Here is a 9,486-nt window from a genome sequence, read left to right on the forward strand (position 1 = left end):
TGTAAAAAAGCAAAACAAAATAAAAGCAAAGCCTCAAGCTGACAAAGAATAAAGAGAACATGTGAGTTCACAGGAGCCTGATCCCGTGAGGCTAAAAACAGGCTCTCACTAAGAAACTGATTTGTCTCTGGCTCTCTTGTATGTCTTTCTTGCTGTCAAGTTCATTTTCAGCCCCCTCACAGGGGCCCCTGCAACTACAGGTCATCCTTTCATAGCAATAAAATGGCTACAATAGTTCTCGACCTCTCCTCCTCCCATACCACCCCACAGAAGAGAGTCTCTTCTGGGAACTCCCCCACAAGTACAGGGGTGTCCAGATAAGGTCACAGGCTTGCCCCTGCACACACCATGGTGGCAGGAAAATAGGATAAGCTGATTGGCTTAAGGTAATCAAGGTTCATCTCTGGAGCTGAATCCCCTCAAACCATCGGGTGAGAATGGGGCAGGTGGTGAAGTCCCCAAGGAAAGTCAGCTTCCTGTTGGTGGGAAATGGGGGCATGGATGCTGGGCACCTTTGGGAGACTCAGATATCTGGGTCGCATCTCAGCTCTGCTCCTGCCTGTCGGTGTGAACCTGGCTAGTCCCTTTTCCTCTTCATGTCTCAGTGGCCAGATCTGTACCACGGTGGAGAGTGGGCCGCATTCTACAGGTCTGTAGGTCTTGGAGGCAGGGGTAGGTAGCATTACCTTGAGGCAGTGGTTAGATGGACTGAATTGTGTCCACCCAAAATTCATATGTTGAAGCCCTAGCCCCCAGGACTCAGAATATGACTGTATTTGGAGATAGGGCTTTAAAGAGGTGATTAAGCTAAAATGAGGCCCTTAGAGTAGGCTCTTCATATAATGTCCTTATAAGAAGAGGACATTAGGATATACAGACACACCAGGAGCACTTGCCTATGAGGACATAGCCAGAAGGTGGCCATTAGCAAAGCCAAAGAGAGAGGCATCAGGCGAAACTAAACCCGCTGACACCATGATCTTGGACTTCCAGCCTTCAGAACTGTGAGAAAATAAATCTCTGTTGTTTCAGCCACCAGTCTGTGGTAGTTTGTTATGGCAGCCCCAGCTGACTAATACAGAGCTCATGAACTTGGAAGGGGAGGTCCATCTGGCCAAGTTCCCATATCCACTCTGCCTCATACCGGTTGTGTAACCCTAGGCAAGTTCCTTCACTTCTCTGAGCCCAGCAGCCTAGGTGGGGGAACACATTCTCCAAAAATGGATACTATTTCAAAGTTTTTAGTGGACACTTGCAGACACCGTGACTGTTAAGAGCATAATGAAAAGATATTAGAGGGAGGGCTTCCCTGGTGGCGCAGTGGTTGAGAGTACGCCTGCCCATGCAGGGGTCACGGGTTTGTGCCCCGGTCCGGGAGGATCCCATATGCCGTGGAGTGGCTGGGCCCGTGAGCCATGGCCACTGAGCCTGCGCGTCCGGAGCCTGTGCTCCGCAACGGGAGAGGCCACAACACTGAGAGGCCCGCGTACCGCAGGAAAAAAAAAAAAAAAAGATATTAGAGGGAGCAGGGGGAGAGCTGGGGCCAGTCTGTTCATCAGGCTACTAAAGCATCAGTGGTCCGAGCTTGAGCCTTACGAGAAGTAGTCAAAGGGCAGTATGCCCCCCACTGACCAGTGCCTGGGTCCCCTCTCAGCTCCACATGCCCCACCTCCAGACCCTGCCCTCAGTACCTAGGGGCAGAACTTTGGGGGGCTCCCTCTCCCAGATGATAAAATCTGGCTTGTGCTTCTGCCAGAGCTCCAGATTCCTCATGCATAGAATGAGATAAGAGCATCACCTACCGCATGGAATTGTAAATATTTAATAGGATAATAAATGTGAGGTGCTCAGCACAGCGCCTCCTACAGAGGAAATGCCTGAAGAGTGAGTGTGAAGGGTATTGCAGGTGCTATTTAACTTCCCTTGGACTAGATATTGATCCTCCCAGTTATAACCCAGATTTCAGCTGGACTCCTAGGCCTTTAAAAGACAAATATGATCAGCTATAACCACCACCTCTTCTCTGTGGAGATCTCAGTGTGTTTCCAAGATGCCTGAAAGTATCCAGGGTGTACCTTTCCTAGTCACCCCTGGATCTAAATGCCAGCCTATGCTGAATTTGTTCTATTTCTGTCGTTGTCTCCAAAGGAACTTGACCCTTCCTTTGATGTACACACACACACACACACACACACACACACACACACACACACACCCCACTCCTGCAGGGCTTTTGTGGGTCTAACAGCCATTATTGAAAGTCTAGGATGACAGGGGGTGGGGTTAACATCACAAGCATCCAAGCAAAAAACTTAAATTCACATATTAAATATCCTTTATCTTAAATGAACTTTCACGCTTCCTGCACCAGAGATTTTTCGCTGGCCACATCATAAATCTCCCTAGACTCGCATCAACTTGCAGACCTCTCTATCCCTTTCATCCTTCCTCTTTACCCCCTCTTTCCTGGATAGGCCCCTCTGAGCTCTTCTCATTCCAGTATCAGAGTAACAATGATATACTGAGTTATCAGTCTTAATTCTTCACCCCTCCCTGTGTCCTTTTTCCATGTGACTTTGCATGTCTCCCTCACTAGAACTGGAGTACACCTTCCTACCCCTTGACTGTGGGCTCAGCCACGTGACTTGTATGGCCAGTGTGATATTAACAGAAATAATAGAAGCAAAAGCATGAAATATGCTTGCACAGTGAGGCTTCATCTCTTACATCTCTGTATTCCATGAGAAGAGCTTCCCCTGGGTAGCTACCGTCACTTCAGCTGGGCCCCAAAATGAAAACACATGGGCAGACCTGAGCCCAACCTGTCATGAGGAGCCAGACCCAGCTGGACCCACAGCTTGAAGCAGAGCTGCCCAGCTGAGTGCAGCTTAGCTGACCTGCAGACACGAGTGAAGATAAATCATTGTTGTTTCGGGACTTCCCTGGTGGTCCGGTAGGTAAGACTCTGCACTCCCACTGCAGGGGGCCCAGGTTCGATCCCTGGTCGGGGAACTAGATACCACATGCCACAACTAAGAAGTCGGCATGCCACAACTGAAAAAAAAGATCCCGCATGCTGCAACGAAGACACGGTGCAGCCAAAGTAAACAAATAATATATAAAATAAAATAAAATATTTTTTAAAAATCACTTTAAGAAATCATAGTTGTTTTAAGCTACTGAGTTTTGGGGTGAGTTGTTTTGCAGTAATAGCAGACCAATACAGTAATCGGTGCTGAAAGTGGGAGGTTGCAATACAAGTCACTGAATTTGGGACCAGTCAATAAGCAGCAAGGAAACATTTACAGGAGGCTGGGAAACGGGGGAAACTGTTATAGGAGACAAGAAAAGGCAGCCTGTGTTAAGTAGTGAGAAACATTTAACAAAAGAGTTGTGTATGAAGGTATAAATAGCAGAAAATGTGTCTAATGAACTTTTAGAGTTGGGGGAAGACATCTAAAGACAAAATGTCAAAAATATGACTTTCTTGCTGCTGGATAAAGTTGAAATGTTACTACTACAGGAAAGAGATGTGCTCAGAAAAGAACTGGCCAGTTTTGGAAGCAAGAGTTAGGGGGAATAAAGAGTCCAGAGCTTGCTAAGTTGAAAAATAAAACTTTATCTCCAACCTCTTCAGTCAATAAAAGATTAAAAAAATTAAGAATCTTAAATCAAAATACAGTTTGTGGGCAATAATCAAATCAAGAACATGGATCATTTCACCTGACAAAAATGTTCCTAGAAAGAGTAAGGGTGCAACCCCACAAAATCATGATGTCCCAAAGTACCAGAAGTTAATTGAGTCTATAGAAAGAGGCACATGTCAGAAAGCATTGTGAGTAAGCATTTGTCACATGGAATTGACTAGAAACACACAAATTGAAAATCCAAAATGTTTTTGAGAGCTATGTATTGGCAAAAGTGTCATCATTCTAGGCAGAGATCTTCCCTACTATCTATGGGAAAGAGAAAGCTGATCGGCCACCAAAAAGTGTATATTCCTCAATACTCTCTAAAAGATGCTCTTCAAATTAACCCAGGGAGCTGTTGGAAAAGGAAGAATTTCCCAGAGAGCAGAACCAAGAACTGTAGAGAACAGACTGAGAGCCACTTCTAGAGAGGAGCCAGGAGCCTAATCAAGGAACACACTAATCCCAGGATGGGGATTTTTTTAAAAGGGGCAAAAGATTTGAACAAACTCTGCACCACAGAAGAGATGAATATGGCAAACATGCACATGAAAAGATGCTCAACATTGTTACTCATTAGGAGAATGTAAAATAAAACCACATGAGATATCACTACATGTCTATTAAAATGACTTTTAAAAACTGTTAATACCAAGTATAAAAGGAAGGATGTGGAGCAATGGAATTCTCCTACATTGCTTGTGGGACTGTAAAATGATATACTGAACAATGTAAAATGAATCATTGTGGAAAACAATTTGACAGTTTCTTTAAAAGTTAAACATATATTTAGGATACAACCCAGTAATCCCACTCATACGTATTCATACAAGTGAGATGAAAACTTAAAACCTGTACATGAATACTTATAGTGGTTTTATGCATGATTACCAAAAACTGGAAATAATTCAAATGTTCTTCGATTGGAAAATGGATAAACAAACTGCAGTATATCCATATAATGGAATATCACTCAGCAATAAAAAGGAATAAACTACTAATACCACAACAACATGCATTACTCTCAAATGCGTTATGCTAAGGAAAGGAAGCCAGACTCAAAATGCTACATACTTGTTAAAAAAAAAAAAAAGTGATGAGAGGGACTTCCAAAAAAAAAAAAAAAAGCTACATACTGTATTACGTACGATTCTTTCTGGAGAAGGCAAAACTACAGGGACAGAAAACAGATTGGTGGTTGCCAGGGGTAAGGGGCTGGCTACGAGGGGACACTGGGGAATTTCTGGAGCTAATGGAACCGTCCTACGTCTTGATTGTGGTTATAGTTACATGACTGCATGTGTTTGTCAAAAATCATAGAACTATACACCAAAAAGGGTGAATTCTACTGTATGTAAATTGTACCTTAATTTAAAAATGGAAAAAAAACTGCACTAGTCATTTTAAACTATGTTATGCTAAAATAACAAACACTAACTTCAAACTCTAAGAAGCTTATAGCATCAAAAGCATATTTACTTATTACCCTATATTTTTATCTCTGGTCAGCTTAGGGCTCTGCTACATGCCATCTTCACTCTAGGACTCATTTTGATGGGGCAGCCACTTTCTGGAACATTGCTGGTCTCCACGGCAGAGAGAAAGTAGAGGGAGGGAAATTACACATTGGCTCTTAAAGCTTTCACCTGAAAGTGACACGTATCATTTCAATTCCTTTTACATTGGTCAAAGAAAGCCACAAGGCCACATCTGTGTTCAAGGGCAGGCCTACCACGTATCCAGGAGAAAGACAGGAAATATTTGGTGGACAGCACTCATGAATTCCACAGTCTCCACTCTGATGGTGAATTTGTCGATTTCTCTCAATAATTCTATCAATTTTTACTCTATACCACAGTTTGAGGCTATTATAATATTACGTGGATACAATATAGACTTATTATGTACTCCTGCTGAGTTGAACTTTTCTCATTAAAAAATAGCCTATTTGTATTAGTCATCTTCTGTTAACTTATGCTGCAGTAGCAACATGATAGCATGAATCATGCACTTGCTCAAAAAGTACCCACTTGGAAGTGACACACTTCATATTACATTAGTCAAAGAAGCCACATGACCACACCTAACTTCAAAATCTCAGTGGCTTATAAGAAGGAGAGTTAATTTCTCACTCATGTTATACATCCTTTGTGGGTCATTTGTGCAACTACCCACTCTTCATTCTATCTTACTTTCATTCAAGGACTCAAGCAGAAGGAGTGGTCCCATCTGGGACATGATCTGCTTCTGGCAGAAGGAAAGAACAGTGCTTCTTAAAGCTCTGCTCAGGAGGGCACACATAATTTCATTCACGTTTCAGTGACCAAGCCTGAAGTCCATGGGGTGGGAAGTAGAGGCCTCTTACAGGGAGGAGTAACAAATTACTGAGAACAATAATAAAATTCATCACACTATTTTTAGCAGTGCTTTTTGCCTTAAAGTCTATTTCATCCAATGTTAATACAGCTAACAGACCCAGCATGGAATCTCTTTTACCATTCTTTTACTTCAAATTTTCTTTGTGTTTTAAACAGTGTACAGCTAGGAAACTCCCTGGCAGTCAAGTGGTTAGGACTCAGCCCTTTAACTGCCGTGGGCCTGGGTTCAATTCCTGCTCGGGAGACTAAGATCCCACAAGCTGCACGGCAAAAAATAAAATAAAATCAATTAATTAATTTTAAAAATAAAGAGTGTACAGCTAAAAATTTTTTTAAAGCTGGTGTTATAATTTTTCTTTTAACTAGAAGGTTTAGGTTTTTTAAAATATACTTACTGTGATTACTGAAATATTTAAATTTTTCCACTTTATTTCATGCTTTACATTTTTCCACTTTTTATGTTCTTTTGTTTCTGCCTTTATTTCCTTCCCCTTTTTTCCTTTCCTTCTTTTTAACAATATTACTTTTCTTCCTCTGGTTTGGTCTATAACTATTTTTATTCTTTCAATAGCCTTGAAATTTTAACTTCTTAATTAGAAGTCTAATGTTAATCAGTATTTTTATGGACAGTGGAACCAGTCAATTAGATCGATTGAACTAATGGCTCCAATTCCTCACTTTCTCTGTATGCAAACCCTTTGCCATAATCCTTCACAGCTCCTTCCTACTACAGCCTTGGACTCAGTCATGTGACCTGCTCTGGCCAATGAGATGTTTAAAAAAAGTCTTGAAAAATGTGGTTGTACATTTCCTTTGTGTCCCTGCCATTGCCATGAGAATTTATCCCAACATCCTGGCTGGTGGGTAAGAGACTCATGGAGAAGAGTCAAGGCTCCCAGTCAAAACCATACTAGATCAGCTGACCCCAGACATATAGGCAAGCCCAGGCAAACTCAGCAAAGCTTTCTAACCAACCCCCAGCAGACACTAGACATGTGAGCAATAAACAAATACAGCTGCATCCCTCTAGGTTTTGTGGCTGTTTGTTATGCAACAGTTAACTAACACACACTTCATAATATTTTAACTTCAGTAATCCTCTTATACTTTATTACTATCGTTCCATTATTTTGGTTTTGCCATTTTTAATCACACAAATTATAATTGTTCTTGTTTTTTGTCTCTGATGTTCGTTTATCTTTAACCATGTTTGCCATTTCATTTGCTCACTAATCCTTATTAGTCCTCAGGTCTTCCTCCTGGGATCATTTTACTTCTTCCTGAAATATATCTTCTATATTAGCAGTTCCCAAATTTCTGGCACCAGGGACCGGTTTTGCGGAAGACAATTTTTCCACGGACCAGGGGTAGGGGGTGGGAGGAGTGGTTTCAGGATGATTCAAGCACATTACATTTATTGTGCACTTTATTTCTATGATTATTACATTGTAATATATAATGGAATAATTATACAACTCACCGTAATGCTGACAGCAGGCAGAGCTCAGGCGGTAGTGTGAGCGATGGGGAGCGGCTGTAAATACAGGTGAAGCTTCGCTCCCTCGCCCGCCGCTCACCTCCTGCTATGTGGTCCAGTTCCTAACAGGCTGTGGACTGGTACCAGTCCATGGCCCGGGGGTTGGGGACCCCTGTTCTAGATCCTTCAGTTAAGTTCTGTTGGTAGTAACTCTTAGTTTTTGTTGATCCAAAAAGTACTATGTTTTCATTTTTGAAAGATTGTTTGCTAAGTATGCAATTCTAGGTATAAGATTATTTTCTCTCATCACAGTAAGGCTATTATATCATTAATGATATTATTTCATGCTATTATTGTTATCATTGTTCCCATTATTGTACAGTCAGGAGTTAGTATCACTGTTATTCCATGGTGGATTATCTGACTTCTGTCTGCTTTTAAATTTTTTTTTTAATTTATTTTTAATTTATTTTTGGCTGCTTTGGGTCTTTCTTGCTGTTTTCTCTAGTTGCAGCGATCAACTCTTCGTTGCGGTGCACAGGCTTCTCATTGGGGTGGCTTCTCGTGTTGTGAAGCACAGGCTCTAGGCACGTGGCCTTCAGTAGTTGTGGCATGCAGGCTCACTAGTTGCGGCGCACGGGCTTAGTTGCTCTGCAGCATGTGGGATATTCCTGGACCAGGGCTTGAACCCATGTCCCCTGCATTGGCAGGCAGATTCTTAACCACTGCGCCACCAGGGAACTCCCCATCTGCTTTTAAAATCATCTCATGCTTTGGTGTTCTGCAGTTTCACCAGACTGAATCTAGGTTTTTTTTTTCCCCTATCCTGCTTGGTATTCACTGTGTTTCCTGAGGATGCTTATCTTTCACTGAATCTGGAAAATTCTCAGCCATCATTATTTGACAATTGCCTGGCTCATATTCACTTTATTATCTTCTAACATAACTGATAAGCATGTGATAGACATCACTTTTTTTCATTTCCTTGTCTCTGGGATGCTTTTGGGTAATTTTCTTCAAATCTATTTTTTAGATCACTAATTTCTCTTCAGCTGTATCTGTTATTTAACCTTTCCAATGAACTATACACTTGAAATGTATCTGACTCTGCCACTTGTCTTCTCAGTTCATGGGTTTCTGTTTTTTGATTGTGGGTTCATATTCATTTGGAAGCCTATCCGTGGGAATTCTTTGAGACCTGGGTTGACAGTGAGTTCTTCTCAAGAGGACTTTGCTTTGGCCAAGTACCATAGGTACTATCTACCCAGATCTATTTTAAATTGAAATGTTCAGCTTGTGGGCTTTTGGACCATGCAAATAGTGTGGCCATGTGATGGCCAGATTTTGGCCATGCATCCACTAGGAAAATGTTTTACCCTTCCACCCAGAACCAAGCAGAGTCAACTTTCCTTTCTGCCTGCCTCTGCAGGGCAGTATTTTGTTTTTTCTCTAGTCTATCCTTCCCCAAAGATATATTCCTTCTTGGGTTCCCAACCTGATGTTCCAATTTGGCTGTCATCCTGCCTGGACCCACGTAGATGCCCCCATAGCTGGTAGTAGCGTTATTGTTAACCTTCCTCCAGAGATGATTTTCAAAATATTTGTCAGTATGGCATATGCACCAAGCCAATCAGAAAAGATACAGACTGTACCTGTGCATAACTTCTGAACATTAATTCTAACTTCCTAGGCTTATGTTTCTGCTCCCTTTCTGGCCTCAGATGATTTTCATGACTTTCTCTCAAGGTTATCTATACATTTAAAAAGTGTATTTTCAATACTTCTCCTAGCAATTTTATATATTTTGTTGCCGTTATATTTGGAGATATGTAGTCTATAATACTGCTAGAAATAAAGTCCAAGTAAGTTTATCAGGCTCATGCAACAAACATCCAGGAGTAAGCAGTCCAAAGCTGAGACTGTAGCTTAACGTCATTTGAGA

Source organism: Monodon monoceros, unplaced genomic scaffold, assembly GCF_005190385.1.
Source record: "Monodon monoceros isolate NGI ecotype Baffin Bay Population unplaced genomic scaffold, NGI_Narwhal_1 Super_Scaffold_5, whole genome shotgun sequence".
NCBI lineage: Eukaryota > Metazoa > Chordata > Mammalia > Artiodactyla > Monodontidae > Monodon > Monodon monoceros.